The following is a 16,950-nucleotide window of genomic DNA, read 5'->3' on the forward strand; positions in this document are numbered from 1 at the left end:
TCCGTTCTCTCTCACAAGGCCTCAAAGACTGACACTTGTGCACGAGCCCAGCCTATCAATACATGCCAAAAGCAGGCTTTGATGTCTGTTTCCTGACGTAGCATGCCAAGGGCAGTCTTAAAAGGGATGTGTGACTGTCAATCTTGAGATATTATCACTTTTAACCACAATATACTGTATTTTACAATATTTGTGTATTACATTATGCAAACAAATCAATATTTTAGATTCACTTACCCAACCCTGTTCCAATTATCAACAATATAAAACATGTAACAGACTGGTGAATTTAGTCACAGTAATTTTATTTGGGCACCCAACCCCAACCATGCAGCTAAACCTAACTAATTCTCAACTATATAATTTTTTTTTTACAAGCAGATAAAAATACAGTCACAATAATTTGCTACAAAAAAGCACTATAAAAGTATCCAAACCATACATAGCTTTGTATGAGGAACAGAGCAGAACCAAAGGTTTTAATCACTGAAAACCTTTCCCCTCCATGAAGGCAGTCACATCTTAATCAAAAAATAACTTTCTCACTTAAGCTTATCGTAATCATTCACGAGACACCCGAGAACCAATATTTGACATCACTGACATCATACCTGTGTCGTAACGCTTTGGGGTGGCAATTTATAATTGTTAAAATTAGTGTGGGTTTTGGTGAGGCGGATGACCATAAGTGTTAAATAAAGACTTAAATATGGGTCTCTTTTATACACAAATTGATCAGAAGAATTAGAATGTCTTAGAATGCACTTTCCTTAGAAGGAAACAGGTCACATCAGCAAAGCGGAATCTGTACTGAAAAGAACGGATTAAACATTAACCAGAGCAAACAAATTAATGCTGTTGATTAAACATTAAACTCTGCAAAAATACATTTGCAGAGTTCAAATTAAATGAAAATCATACAATTTTAAAATTATGATGCCCTTCGTGTTAGCCTATCGATGTCAAATATTTCTATCAGAACGCAAAGCACTTGCACAAGAGTCAGTATTTGACTCATTGTTAGTGAGAAGACTTGGAATCTGATGCAGGACTCGCATGGACTAATTTTATGATTTGGTATTGTTTAGGCCAAATACTGTTTTTTATGTTAGGTACTATCCACAGCCATCGGATTTAAGTGACAGCCCGCAGTATTTTTTTGGTTGGACTTTTGCTTAGCCACATGCCATCCCAGATGTGTATGACATTCTATCTACTGCTGAACACAAATTAAGATTTTTAGAAGAACATTAAGACAATTTTAAAGCTTCAAAAGCACATAAAGGCAGCATAAAATAATCCATATGACTCCAGTTTTTATATCCATACCTTCAGAAGCGATATGATAAACGTTGGTGAGAAACAGATCAATATTTAAGTACTTTTTAAGTTCTCCTCCCTGCCCAGTAGGTGGCGATATGCATGAAGAATGCAATCAGCAAAAACTAAAAAAGAATATAGTGAAAGTGGAGATTTATAGTAAACACATATTATATCACTTCAGAAGATATGAAATTAACCACAGTCTTATGGATTAATTTTATGCTGCCTTATTGTGTTTTTGGACCTTCAAAGAAGATTTGTTTTTCTTTGGTTCTTCTCTTAACAAGGCATCAGAAAAAAGTGTGAACACAGATTTAATCATGTTGAGCAAGCAAAGTCCCTTTTCCACAAAAGAAAAGAATTCACCAGAATGATAAGCCAAGATAAATCTCTCTTCTCTCTCCACTCTCGCCTTGGTTAAAAGCCTTTACTCTATCTACTTATGATATTCCATCATGATAGAACAAAAAATAACAGCTTTCAAGTTCTCCACATATGATGTTGTCTGGGAAACATGCTACTGATACATGCTTCTGTTTTTTCTCAAATCATCTTTGCAATCCACATTCTGAGAGGAATATAAGGGGCTTGTGGGAGTCTGGAGTTGCTAGGTGACTCTAGACAGCAAGATCAGAGAACAGACGTGACTATAAACCCTCAACAATGAGCTTAGTGCTGCTGAGACATCATTGGTTGTGTTGTAGCTTGTTAATGACAAAGAACAGAGGCTCCTACTGGCCTGTTTGCACACACATACACACTCAGATGAGAATGATATACATAGACAGGTTCTAAGCACTAGAAGATATTTTGAATCCTTGTTAATTGGCCCAGAAGAGGCACTGAGCCAAAATAATTCAGCTGACATGAACATCCTTCAAATAAACAAACACACACCCCTGCAACATCGATGCAGAAATTGTATTCTTTAAATGTGTACTCAGTATTTTATTTTTTTCCTCATTAAAAAGTTTTGTTTCTAAATAAATGAATTGTAATATTGAAACATATGTATAAAATAATGACCACTCATTTGAGATGAAGAGTTCAGTTAATTCATATCAGTAAACTTATGTTTTATTGTGAGCTGTTTTATTCTCACAGGATCTTTTAGCACCTCTCCACTGGTTACCGGTGCATTATAGGATCCATTGTAATATCTTGTTATTTGTTTATAAAGCTTTAAATGGCATGGCCCCTTCTCTGTCAGAACTCCTGAGCTATCAACAATCCACTAGAACCTTCAGATCTTCGGACAAATTTATACTGCAAATACCTCGCTCTCGCCTATGTTTAAAGGGGATCATGCTTTTTCTGTTGCTGGCCCTAGACTATGGAACAGTATACCTCTGGAAGTTAAGTCTGCCCCTTCCTTTCCTGTTTTTAAATCACGCCTGAAGACGTATCTGTATTCCTTGGCATTTACATGAATGTTTATTGTAGACTTTATGGGTAATTTCTTGTTGTGTGTTATTTTTCTTATTAGTCTTTTATTCCTCTGTGTCCTCTGTTCATTTGCATATGTACAGCACTTTGGTATACACTAGTTGCTTAATATCAGTAACTGCCTTGTTATTGGACACTTGTGCATAGTAAGTTTCTACAATGGCATTGGTTACTGGAAACTACTCTGTTTGAATGATGCAGCATCCATGTCACTTGGTATCAGTGTAAGCCAATGTAAGTCACTTCAACATACTTAAAAACAAATACAGTACAAATACAGTCCTTTGCTTAGTGCCATTTGTATGAAATAGATTTGTATGTGTTATGTTTTAAGTACACTGAATAATGCATAGGCTTCCTTAAAAAAATGGCCTTCATTTATTTGATTGTTTCTAGTACACAGAACTTTGTCTTTTTTTGTCATTTCTGACTCTGGAAATGAGTGTTGGAGAATTGCCTGGTGCTTAACTTGTATTCCATTGGTTTGGTGCTTTAAATGAAATGTACTACAGGTATTGAGATGGCAGATATGAACACATTTCATTTTTTTTTATTTTAATTTTTTTGTCTGCTGTTACAGAGGTGAGCATTTTTACTTTCTGTGGTCTTGTTTGATTTGGCTTATTGACTAAGTCTAATTCTGACTGTTGTTAATAGATCTTGAGTTCTTTGTGAGTGTGTATGTCACATTGACCTTAGCCTCATCTTTACTCATCTGACTTAAGAAAGTGGCCTGCTGTTAGTCTCTCTCAGGTCGAATATCATCAACACCAAAAACATCTGTGCTTTAGGTTTTTACACAGTCATATAAGCCTGGAACATATCAGCACTTCCATGTCTCTAATGAAAACCTGCTGTTGTATGTTCTTATCATTCCACACTGTATTCTCCTTAATTACACAGATAAAACTAAAGCACAAGGTACTAATTCACCATCATTAAAGGTCATGTCAAACACTTATCAACTAATAATTAATAAACTTGCAGAATTGTTAAATCTTTTTATGGAATCCTTATCAGTTTGATTGAAAACAAACACATTCAATTCAATTTCACTGAAATAATCAAATAACTTTGTCATTAAATGATTACTAATTATTATGTTGCCATTTTATGGCATTTTGGAGGAGAATTTAAATTAAACACTACATAGAGAGTTTACACTTAATGTAGACATTAGCCAAGGGCATAGCAGCCACAAGGACACGTCTTCCGCACTCTTTAAAAAGTGATTTTTGTCCCCGCACTTTTCCAAGCAAAACCCAAACAGAGTCCAAATGGTTTGTATGCAGTTTTTTTGCGTTTTGTTACTTTGGGCTGAACGAATCACAGGTGAGGTTCATGAGCCGAAACAACCCATGCGTAATGGCTCTGTGCATTTCTACAAAGTTGCTTTCAACAATGCTTTTTTATCCATGTTTTTGGGTTGTCCTTTTCTGCATATCGCGGCGGCGTTTGGTGGTCCGTTCTACATAACGCAGCGGCTCATTTTAGCTTATAGCGGCCAGTTTCCGCTCGGTTCTCCCGATGGCTAGTCTGCCTCTGATCGGCCCAAAAGTGTGTCGGCCCACCGGGAAAATGCCCGGTATGCCAGATTACCAGTCCAGCCCTCCGTTCACTGGTAATACAGCCAACATTTCATCCAATGGATTTTCTGTACCTACTGCACTGTACATTTTTATTTACACTATTAATTTAGCAGACGGCTTGTTAGTTTTGGAGGTTGATCGGATTGACAGGGATAGTAGAAGGGACATTCTTTACTATTTCTAGCTGGCTATTTACGCCAGTGGTTTGATTCACTCTTAATTAAAGGGGACAAGATTGGAACATTCATCAGCCTCACATTTTCACACTCTGTTTTTCAACACTAATTTATTTGGGCATGATTAACTGAAAGAGTGAATATGTGCTGTGCATGAACACATTTCTCTGCACGAGAAAGGGCCAAAGCATGTGATCTCTTAGCAGAGGTGGTTGACAGGACTCATGTAATGTAACTGATCCATCTGTCAACCTGCTATATGTAAATGTTAATGCAACTAAAATAAGGGGGGAAAATGTAATTCATTATATAATGTGTTACTTAATATATGGTGAGCTTAGAATTTTGTCATGGAAAAATGTTTCAACTCATGTTTCTACACTGTTGAGAATGCTGAATGAAAGTCTTGAATTGTGCCTGAGGTATCAGCTGTGTGAAATGGAAATGCTTGTTCTTGAGTAAATACATTCCTGGTAATAAACTATGGTTGAGAGAGACAGATGGTGTTAACTATTGTGCAGAGACATGCTTACAAAAATGTTTAAGGAAAAAATTGCACAATACAGAATGCTTTTTTTTGTCATACATTTATTCACTTTGTCTACAATTGCATTTGCTTCCTTTTCACTGAGGAATGAGGGAGAAAAAAGCTGTTATTAGACATTTATTCATTGAACGTCGACCCTCAAACATTTAGAATATAACATGTTTGTATCAAAACATTTTTTAGTAGAGAAATGTCATGGGTAGTGCTTTTTGTTTTGTTTTTGTTTTTTCAATTGTATGTGATTTTTTTCTTTCTTTTACCATGCATTGAAAGTACCAGAATTTAGTCATTTGAATGACCCAGGTCTGAATTGTGCAAAGTTTTAGTTTCAGCTGTGTAGCTGGTAAAGGAGAGACATGAGACAGGATGGCAAGTAAACAACCCCCAGAGGGCAATTTATTAAATCGACATACTTTTTTAGAGAAGGAAGTTAACGGTGAAGGAGCATGTGAGGTGACGGGGAGCTCGTGCTGGTAGGGGCGGAAAGTGCACTGGGTATGAAAAATCTTCTTGAGCGTCTTGGGCGTGGGGGCGGAGGAGACGAACGCCGGCTGGTTGAAGAGCCAAGTGCCGTCAGTTGCTTCCAGTCCTTTCATGTGTGTTTTCCCAAGATCCTTCTCTCTCTTCCGATTCTCCTGCCGGTGTTTATATCCCTCTCCTCTAGATGAGAAGATCCGTGGCATGTGTGAGCGATCAGCCCGAGAGGCTCCGTTCATTGCCATTGCTAGTGGTGTCGCTGATTGCTGCATAGTCATATCAACACAGTTGCATAGGGGACAAACAACACTCCATATTTTCCCTTTACATAAATTCATAAGACAGTCTGACCATCATATGACAGAAACAATTAAATGCGGAAGATCTAACTGGTCTACCACCTGCTGTCGTAGACCATATCAACCAAGCCAGAGCTCCCTCTACCAGGCAAGTGGCGCTTGTTCACAAATTGGGGTTCTTCCCAATCTGAAGACCCGCAGAGATGCGCTGTCAGGTCTGTGCTCTCGTTTCAGCAAGAGAGGTTGGAGGGGAGTCTTTACCCCTCCACCTTGAAGGTCTATGTACCCGCCATATCGGCTCACCACGACGCAGTGGATGATAAGTCCCTAGGGATGCACAATCTGATTATCAGGTTCCTTAGAGGTGCCCGGAGGCTGAACCATCCCACACCATGTCTGTTCCCCTCATGGGATCTCTCCATGGTCCTTTCAGGCCTTCAGAGACCCCCCTTCGAGCCGCTATAATCAGTCGAGCTCAAAGCCCTCTCCTTGAAGACGGTCCTCCTGATCGCGCTCGCTTCCATCAAGAGGGTTGGGGACCTGCAAGTGCTCTCTGTCAGCAACATTTGCCTGGAGTTCGGTCCAGCGGACAACCTGCAAGTGAAACTGCCCATGGAGGAGGCAGACCCAGCCTTTTCGTTGCTGTGTCCAGTGCGTGCTTTGCGTATCTATGTGGACCACACACAGAGCTTTAGATGTTCTGAGCAGCTCTTTGTCTGCTTTGGTGGACAGCGGAAAGGGAAAGCTGTCTCCAAACAGAGGCTTTCCCACTGGGTCGTTAATGCCATTGCTTTGGCATCACACCCAGGCTGTGCCCCCCCCCTTAGAGTTCGAGCACACTCGACGGCATCTCCCTAGCAGACATCTGCAGAGCAGCGGGCTGGGCAGCACCCAATACATTTACGAGATTTTATAATATCAGGGTTGAGTCGGTCTCGTCCCGTGTTCTCTCAGGTCCGAGCATGTAGAACTTGGGAATGCGGAACATCTGACCAAGTGTTCCGCTTGCACATAGCGCCTTTCCCCTCTACTGAGGTGATCACGTGCGCTCTTTTCCCCCAGGAGAGTCCACTAGATTTGCGCTCCCTGGATGTTCTTCTTCCCTAGCCCTCTGATCTGCAAATTCAGCTGAGGAATTCCCCGACCAGACCCACTACGTGTACTAAAATTACTCTGTACTGGAATAGGTGCTCCAAAGAATGGGCCCTTGTGGATTAATTTCCCTTTGAATATTTTCTGTGGTACGGTCCCCCCCTGGGGGCGGACCCGTGTCTCCCTTGGGCAGTCCCCGCTGCTCCCCGGTTGCCGTGTTTGTAGTAACTCCTCCTTTGCAGCAGGTAGGATCTACCTCCACGCCATTTCCACGTGTGGCCTTAAAACCCATGTGACATATTTCGCCACTCTTTACCTCCCCCCAGCCTGGGCAGCCTCTTTTCCCCCTGAAAGAATAGGAGTTGGAAAATAACACCTTCTTCGATGCGTGTGATAGCATTAAAATGGCCCCAGCCGCTTTAACTCTATGCGAGAAGCATAGAGAAGCTTCGGGGGTGCCGGGAATCTAAGAAGTTTAAGGCTGAACCGAGCCACTGCTATGGCCGAACCATATTCTCCTCAGTGCAAAACCTGAATGACAGATGCATGATTTCCTCCTTTTATAATCGTATGTCCGGGGGAGGGACATGCAAATTCTGTCTGCCAATTTCTCATTGGCCTTTTCTCAAGTTCAGAGGTAACCGAGGCCTTCAAGAAAGTCCTCAAGTGTCGCTTCACTCTACACAACGTCTCGTTCCCTCCACATAAATGTGTTTGATGCTCTACAGTGTTGTCGATACACATGTTTTGCATTTGTCTTTATTTTTTGTCTATTATTGCATTTCTGTGAACATTTGTGTAAACATGCTATATAAAACCACAACTCTGCTGCTGTAAAGTTCACATGGATACCAATAACTCCAATTGTCTCATCAGTGTTTAACAATGGCAACTCATGGTATGAATGTTAAAAATAAAAAAACAAAAGAATTAAGGTTCAAATACCACTTAAGTTAAAAATTAATATTTAAGTCATTCAAAAAAATTTGAAAAGAAAAATGTTATTATTTGAAGGCAACTTTTCCCTTTATTTCTCTCTTTTTCATCTGATTCTTAGAGGACTTGTACTGTGGAACTTTTTGTCCTTGCAGAAAATAGGGGCCAAAGCTTCGCATTAAATTTGCATTAAATTTAGTTGGTGACCTTCCAAAAGACATAATACCACAGCATATCAGACAAGTGCATTAATTAACATTTCTTGGAGCTAATACATGCATTTCTAAATATAAATGGCTGAGAATAACCTTCAATGAAAATGTCTATCCCTCTGTCCATCTGCGGTAACTGTAAATCTCAGCTAAATTAAATTATAGATGACACATTTTGGTTAATAATTTCACTAAATTAATCACCTGGTTCACATTGATCAGCTTGCTTTACCAGTAACTATGTTCTTTCTCTTGTAGAAATTAACCTGGCCTAAATTCAGGGAAGTGGCTATAGGTGTCCTTATGTCAGTTCCATAGCCATTTTGTCCAGCAATTTCCAATGAGATGGTCTTAAAAATGTCCTTTAAATATTTGAGATAAAATGATGAGGAGTGTATTAGTGTCTGGACTATTTTGGACATCAGTCTGACCTGAGGGACAGTAAGCTCCAAGGTTTCCTGTTTCAGCAGGAAACAAGAATGTCCACAGTCCTGTGCTGGGTGATGCTGGTGACCTTCATCACATTGACCATGTAAAAATGTGCTGGTTTGTCTGGCCATGGCCACCGGTCAGAATCTGTGCCAGATCAGTTGCTGTTTTACAGCATCACTGGTCATGACAGACTTGCTGCTGTACTTACTGGGGGTAACATCTAAATATCTCTAGATGTGATTGTCTGCACTTCTTCCATCCTCACTCTCCTGGCCATTAGTGTTGATTGTTATAATGGCATCTGCAGTCCCCTCTGCTTTCCTAGGAAAGTTACAACTTTACGGGTGGCAGTCACTCTAACAGCTATCTGGATGTGTTCTCTGGCTGTGTTCTTTTTTCCATTCACTTAGGCTGGAACACACCTGACTTCAGAGTGCAAAATCAGGACTGAGACATGTGGGAAGAGGGAGAGGAAGTTATAACCTGCTATGATTGGTAGAATAACTGTGTGATCTTGAATGCATTTGGGCATTTTTACCTCCCTCTACTGGTCATGTGTGGAATGTATTATCGGATATTATGTGTTGCACGTATTGTGTTCACTAATTTATTTTTCCAACACCAAGATTTTAGGTTAAAATGCATTCATTTGTATATACGAAAGTATTTTAGATGGTTTGACTGGACAGCATTTCTTTAAAGTTTTAAATTACTACATTAGTTCATTTAAATGGTCCTGCTGTGTGACAAATACATTTTTGAAGTATGAATGTCTTTCAGTTGTTATGAGATTATAAAAATCACATGGATAATAATCATAATAAACGTTATAAATGCTGTTTAAAGTAGTTTGAGTTCATCTTTTGCACCAAAGGACAGTGCTTTCACACTGCAGGACATATCAAGTTATCAAGCTATTTTGACAAATTTTTTCTAGCTCCCGTATGATAGCATCAACACAAATAAGTATATTTTTAATGTATTGTTTTCTTATTAATGCTGAAAATATTTATATAATTGAGGTGTCACACTGTATGACTGAATAAATGAACATGCATGGAAGTAGTTCCACATAAACATGAAGAATTTAAATAATGGTAGGAGTTAAAATTCTCTCTTACTAACCACCTTGAAAAATTTACTATTTACTTCAGGTTTGGGTTCTTGATGGCAACATGTATAAGGATCCCCAAGATATTATCTATTTAGAAAGGGAGTTTGCAAGTAACTCTATTTACTTACTTTTACTTATGCCTGCTACCCCTCCTGGGGCATAGGCCGCCAACAAGAGCTCTCCAGGCATCCCTGTCTTGGGCTTTTCTCTCCAGTTGGCTCCAGGTGTATCCAAGTTCTTTGGTATCAGCTGCCAGATCTCGGCGCCACGTATTTCTTGGCCTTCCTCTTTTCCTTTTGCCTTGGGGATTCCAGGTGAGCGCTTGCCTGGTGATGTTGGAAGCTGGCTTGCGGAGCGTTTGGCCAATCCATCTCCAGCGTCGTTTCAGGATCTCATCTTCTGCAGGAAGCTGATTGGTTCTCTGCCAAAGGTCCTGGTTGCTGATGGTGTTTGGCCAGCGGATCTGGAGGATTCTTCGCAGACAGGAGTTGATGAAGGTCTGAGCTTTCTTCATTGTCGCCACTGTTGTCCTCCATGTCTCTGCACCATAGAGAAGGACCGCCTTGACATTGGTGTTGAACAGCCTGACCTTTGTCCTTAGGCCCAGTTCCTTTGAGCTCCAGATGTTCCTCAGCTGTAGGAAGACTGCTCTTGCTTTACATATTCGTGCCTTGACGTCAGCGTCTGTTCCGCCCTACTTGTCGATGACACTGCCCAGGTAGGTGAAGGCCTTTACTTCTTCTAACGCCTCTCCGTCCAACTGGACTGGGTCGTTGTTGGTGTTATTCACCTTGAGGATCTTTGTCTTCTGTTTGTTGATGTTCAGACCTACTTGAGCGGAGGTGGCAGCTGTGCTGTTTGTCTTCTCCTGCATCTGCTGTCGGGTGTGGGATAGCAAGGCCAAATCATCCGCGAAGTCCAGGCCGTCGAGTTGTGTGAAGGGTGTCCACTGGATTCCTGTTCTTGTACGTGCTATTGTAATCTTCATTATCCAGTCGATGGCTAGCAAGAAGAGAAAGGGCGAGAGCAGACATCCCTGACGAACCCCGGTTCTCACTTCGAAGGTCTCCGTAAGCTTCCGTAAGCTTCATGGACCACTCTGCTGGTCATACCGTCGTACGAGTTTCGGATGATGTTAACGATCTTGGCTGGCACACCATAATGCCGGAGAAGGTTCCAAAGGGCACTCCTATCCAGGCTGTCAAAAGCCTTCTCGTAGTCTACGAAGATGATGTAGAGGGAAGAGTTCCCGCCATGGACGGTCCCAAGCCCGGTCTGAGAAAGGAGGAGGGTTAGGCGTGGGGCTAGCAACCCCACCCTGTAAGAAAACCTTTTGCTACAGAAACGCAAAGTAACTCTATAGGACTAAATAATGGATGATAAAATTGTATTTAATTATTTTTTACCATTTTAAAGGTAATGTTTAAAATTATAACCTTTAATAAGTTAAATTAATAAATTTAATGAATCCCCCCCCAATTAGAATACTGCTGCTACATTGTATGTTATGGACAAATATGTGTTCTTTGCTCCAAATTATAAAAATATAAGTATAAAACAAATATTGGCCTTTGTCTTTAAGAAAAGTTAAATTACATTTCAGGTCAACTGCTTGTGTACAGTTTACCACCACCTCCAGGGATACAAAGCAAATATCTTATTGCTAACCAAAGTGATTGCTGATTACTGAAAGATCAATGACTCTAGCGTATTAATGGCAGTGACAACAATTCAAATGTAGATTAAAGCATCCAAAAGTACTATTTCTCATTAAACTATTATAGTCATGAATACACACAAGTATTAAGATTATTAAGTTTCCTAGATATATGTGCCTGTGAAATTTCACGAGATAGTGAAGTGAAAAATATATTTTTTGATAATATAATGATGGCTGCTACTGCAAGGCTGTCCTCCTCGTTCAAAGGATCACTGCGTGGATTTGTTTAAGTGATGAAAAACTAATCTAACAATAAAAGCCTGTGTCTATCAAAAGATGGATACAACATATTGCATTTACTGGAAAAAGTTGAAAGGATAATGGTTAAGTGAACAGAATGTGTCTGGTAATGTATAACTTTAAAATACAGATTATTAAACCAACCTGGTCTCATTGCAAAAATGTGACTCAACCTACATGTCTGCTAAACCCCATAAGTAACTCCACATGCAAATCAATGCAGATTCCAGGTATAATGAAAATTAGTGGCACCACTGGCATATAATTGGGGGAGACGGTGGGCACACATAGTAGTATGCAATTCCAAACTCAACCTCACAGTCGTTTATTATTACTGAATGAAGATTTTAAAAAATGTGAGGCTGATTTGCATTCACAGGTACGAATCCTTGCAATTATCATTTTTATTAAAAATAACTATCAAGTGTAAAATGTCTCACAATGGATATAAAACTGTTAGGGTTACCTTGTCTTGTTTTACCGTTGCCCCTTTGGTTTCCATTTTTGTCCCTTTTGTTTTCCATAGGTTCACTTTTGTCCCTTGTTTAGCTCCACTGTCTCACTAGTCTATTGTTTAAAGAACTACACTTCCCAGTATCCACCTGTCATCATCGCTGCCATTTTGTGTCATTGTTCACACCTGTTTATCATTTGTAATCATCCTGTCCTTGTGTATTTATATCCTGGTTTTTGGTTCAGTCCTTGTCTTTTGTTGAATGTTGTTAGCCCGGTGTGTGTGTGTGTGTGTGTGTGTGTGTGTGTGTGTGTGTGTGTGTGTGTGTGTGTGTGTGTGTGTGTGTGTGTGTGTGTGTGTGTGTGTGTGTGTGTGTGTGTGTGTGTGTGTGTGTGTGTGTGTGTGTGTGTGTGTGTGTGTGTGTGTGGCGCGTGTGCGTGTGCGTGTGTGGCGCGTGTGTGTGTGTGTGGCGCGTGTGCAGGCGTCCTGCCTGTATTTTCTGTGTTATGTTTATTTCCCCTTTGAGGGTTTTCCTTTGTGTTTCAATAAAGTAAAGCTTGCACTTAGATCCGCTCTCCTCGTCTGCCTTCGCTGTCTGCATCCGTAACAAAAACATTCTTACTGAAGATTTAAATGCGGACGCATGGAGGATTAAGTGTTCAGAGCGTCGAGCGCCACGCAAATCTTTAGTATGAATTTAGATAACATGAAATACATCACATGAGTCATATGTGAAAACATCTATAGAAATGATCAGTTGTTTTTCATGGTCAGGAAAGCAGACAGGCATTTCAGACAAGCAGGTAAGAAAAGTAATTTTCTGAAAGGAATTCTTTAATAAATTATTAATCGTAATGCTTTTTATGAATGTTTTATATGATACAGTGTATACATATTTAAGAGTATGCATTGAATTAGAGATGACACGATTATATGGTTTTACTATTATCCGTGATTACAAATATCACGGTTAATTTAACTGTAACCTTGAAAAGCTTTATTTACACATGACAAAAATATTATATGTAATGTATAAATATATAATATAAAAGAGTTTTTCATAAGATCTTGTAAGCCTAAAAGGGAAAACTCTTGTGCCTGTGTGGGTACTGGAGCTGTTGCTATGGTTACGAACGGCGGCCATGTGGTGGCCACTGGTCAGGTGTCGCAAACTGAACATGTAATTTAATTGACATGAAACTGAAGCTTATGCTGCCTTCACGTGCTCTCGGAATTATCTTAAATACAAATTTCCCCTTTTGGAAGTTGCAAATGAACGACCCCTTAAATCGTAATTACGACTGGGAAACTCTGAGATAATTTTGGTACCCGAGTTGGGATGAGTCGTAAAAGTTCAACATGGCAGAGAAGATTACAGTTTCTGAAGTGAATGACAGGTTTTATGCATTTTTCTAAATACAACTTATTGCTAGCGTTTGCCGTTTCGGTTATATTCATTTATTTATATCAGCAACCATTTGATGCATTTTGTACATTTTTACACTGTGAAAATAGCTTGTATTGACCAAAATTCCATTATTGCAGCAGGCAAACTGAGTAATGTATTATGCTGTCAAAATAAAACATGTATGAATGAACCTGGCATCGTCCATGTTTCCTGTTCTTTCAGACAACGAAGTACTCATAATTACCACTTCAGAAGTGGGAAGAAGGCATAAAGGCATAAAACACTCAAATTCAAAAATTTCACAGAAGAATTTGATCTACCAGATTCATATCCATCAAAAAAGCTCCTTAAATAAGCTTTTTGGCAGCATTTAAATGACTGACTGAAGATGATGAATGTAAAACATACAGACAGAAGTCATAGAAAGACACATTCTACAAATCTGACAGGGTGCCCCCACAAGTTGTCCAACAATAAACTAGTACGTTTAATATTTTTAGCTGTGTTGATTTTAAAGTGATGAATTAAATTTGCCACTTTTTGTATTTGTAAAGGGATTCATGGAAAGGAGGAGGCAAGAACCGACTTGATAATATAAATAATATTTTTATATAAAATTGAAACAAAAAGACAAACACACAAAGGTGTCGGACAGCTGTCCATAAATCTTTCTCTCTCTCGCACTGCAGCTTCCAGTCGGCCTTTATCTCTCTCTCTGAGGCTCGATTAGCCTGATTATGGGCCGGGTGTGCGGAATGCCCCGCCTTCCACCGTTACAGTATTGTTTAAGCTTGCTGACAGCGTGCGGTGCATTTGCGTGTGGCTACTATCAGCGTGTAAACTTTGAAAAGTTGTGTCTTAAATAGACATCATTATTTTAAGCACTGCTTCTGTTAACATTAAATGTCAATTTTAGTCATGATCGGACTTTAAATTGCCTGCTGTAAGCAATGTTCACTTTATAATGCATAATACAAAGATTTATTTGTAAGGTGTTGAGGACATTATTTAGAGTCTGTTGCCAATTGTTTATGTTGGGGTGTTTGACAGAACAACGGATTGTTTTAATAAACTGATGCTGAAGAAAAAACTGTTTAATGCCATGAACTACATGTTGCACACCCAAAATAATAATACTGTAATGCACTTTTGAAGTACTCTGTTCATACTTAAGCACATCACTTAGATTGGGATGCACATAAGCATTTTTTGCATCAGTGCTGTTGCATAATAAGAACATTTGCAAACAATTTTAAAACCGGTTACCCGCGATTTATTTCTCAAATGGTAATCTAATCATCAACAACTCACACTGCGGCATCACTGCATTGAATATACTTTTTTATTTATCTGTGTATTAACTTGAACTATTATTATGCATTGTGTAATGTGTTGTAATGAATCACGGGTTATTTTGCATAGCTACATTCTGCATGACTTATTTGATGATATATTTTAACAAAAATTAAGAAAATGTTTAATTGACATTACAGTAATTAGTCTATGTTCACATACAATATTTAATAATTATTTTGGGTATAAATGATTGTTTCTAATACAATACAAAGTGATACCTTTGAGTGCTGACCACTCTAATGGCCCGACGAGGTCCATGCCAATTCTTTCAAAGAAGTGAATATCCCCATGCACACACTTCACCCTCACCCTTTTGTTAGTGCCCAAAGCCTCATGTTGAACCAAGCATTGGTGTATAGTGGTCTGGTTACAGGCCATATCCACCAAGGCTTGATGAGTACTCCCCTTGACACTTTCCAGTATTCTGTAAGCTCAGGCTCAATCGGGGGCAGTCCGTGGAGTGTCGGGAATCTGGACTAAAGTTCCCAGCTCCATCACAGGGTGATGATCCCGGAAGTGTCCTGGATCCCCGCAACTCCCGTGGACTCCCAAAAAATCCCGCAGGCTGGGCAACTCACAGGCATTTCGCCTGTACCTGTGGCAGCAGGCACATCCACCTGAGGGGGAGAGCAATGAAGCAGTGAAGTTCCTGGGGGAATCAAACCCCCATGGATGGGGAACTGGCTTCGGCGGCGAGCCTCCATGCCCTTCAGGGTACTGGGATGGGCTGTAGGGAGAGAGCAGAGTGAGTGGGGGTTGGGGAAAACATAGTGGGAGGGGAGAGAGATTGGGAGGGCTCTTCCGCCCTCTGATACTCCGAGATATGGTCCTCTGGCAGTGGCACTGGACCTACTCCGCCGTTCCTTTCAGTAGCTTATGGATCAGCTGCTCCAGCTTCATTCACACGGTGACACAGTCCTCAGCAAGCAGACACTTTCAGCAGTCAGCCCAGAGCCGTTGGGTGGGGCCAAGGTTCAGCCATCACCTGCCATCTCCATTGACCGAAAAGCTGTCGGTAATGCTCCAGGCTTCGGCCGACCCACTGCAGGATGGTCTTCCACATGTCATCATACACCAGGAGATTCACTGCCGGCAGTTGTGGTGCCGTGAGTTGAGCTTCTCCGGACACCAATGGGATGAACTTGGCTGCCCACTGGGCACACGGCATGCCCCGGATCTCACCCGTCCTTTCAAAGAGATCCAGGAAGGCCACAGGATCGTCTTCAAGCCTCATCTTCATAAGAGCAACCAGGGGCATGGGGTTGCTGGCTCAGGGGTTGTGGCTGCACAGCACCTCCTGGAATCTGCAATCCTGGTCCTGGCATAGCTCAAGCAGGGCCTGTTGTTGCACCTGATGCATACTGGCGATGGACTTGATGACTCATGCCAACTGCGAGGACTCCATGTCGGTGTATTTTCTAAAATATTCCCGGGTTTCGGCACCAGTATAAGGAAATTCATAGTTAGAGAACAGGAGGGCATGGGAAACATTGGATTGAAACTCAAGGTAAGACTTTAATTTCAATACTCAAAATGGCTCTACAGCTTAACAGGCACAGCACATTTCAGTCTGTCTGTCTGGAACTCTCTCTCCCCATTCTCTGGCGTGGTCGCTCTTTATCACTCTCCCCACTGCTTACTGCAACTAGAAACAGGTGTTAGACATTATCAGACTCAGGTGTGTGCACCAGACACTCGACCACACCCCCGCTGCCACGTGGACATATAATGCCATTGAAATAGCATTGAAATAAATTACTGAGTTTTAGGGGTGGAAAGAGTACTGAAAAATAAGTAGAACTAAAAAAGTAGAAGTACTGTTACTTCCCAAAAAGATTTTGTCAGAGTAGAGTAAATGTAGCTGTCCTAAAAATTACTCAAGTGAGAGTAGCTTTTTAAAATTACTCATGAGTGGTGAGTATTGAGTACTGAGTTGCAAAATCTATGCCCCATTATAATGAACACTGTATGCCAACTTTTAAAATACATCACTTATCTATGATAAACAATACATGAATCTGATTCCAAAAATTAAAAGGGAGACATGATAACAGAAATTTAAAGATTAAAAAGTTATTTTCAATACACTGATCACCATTTTAAATCGTAATGTATGAAACATTTACATT

At 40.3% G+C, this 16,950-nt stretch overlaps 2 pseudogenes; one reads left to right on the forward strand and one right to left on the reverse strand.

Annotated features, from left to right (window-relative positions):
* The first annotated feature begins 8,576 nt into the window (after positions 1-8,576).
* On the forward strand, positions 8,577-9,697 carry LOC127635525 (histamine H2 receptor-like; annotated as a pseudogene).
* A 76-nt stretch (positions 9,698-9,773) lies between these two features.
* LOC127635526 (uncharacterized) lies at positions 9,774-16,055 on the reverse strand (annotated as a pseudogene).
* Between the last annotated feature and the right edge of the window lie 895 nt (positions 16,056-16,950).

Source organism: Xyrauchen texanus, chromosome 43 (genome assembly GCF_025860055.1).
Source record: "Xyrauchen texanus isolate HMW12.3.18 chromosome 43, RBS_HiC_50CHRs, whole genome shotgun sequence".
In the NCBI taxonomy this organism is placed as follows: domain Eukaryota; kingdom Metazoa; phylum Chordata; class Actinopteri; order Cypriniformes; family Catostomidae; genus Xyrauchen; species Xyrauchen texanus.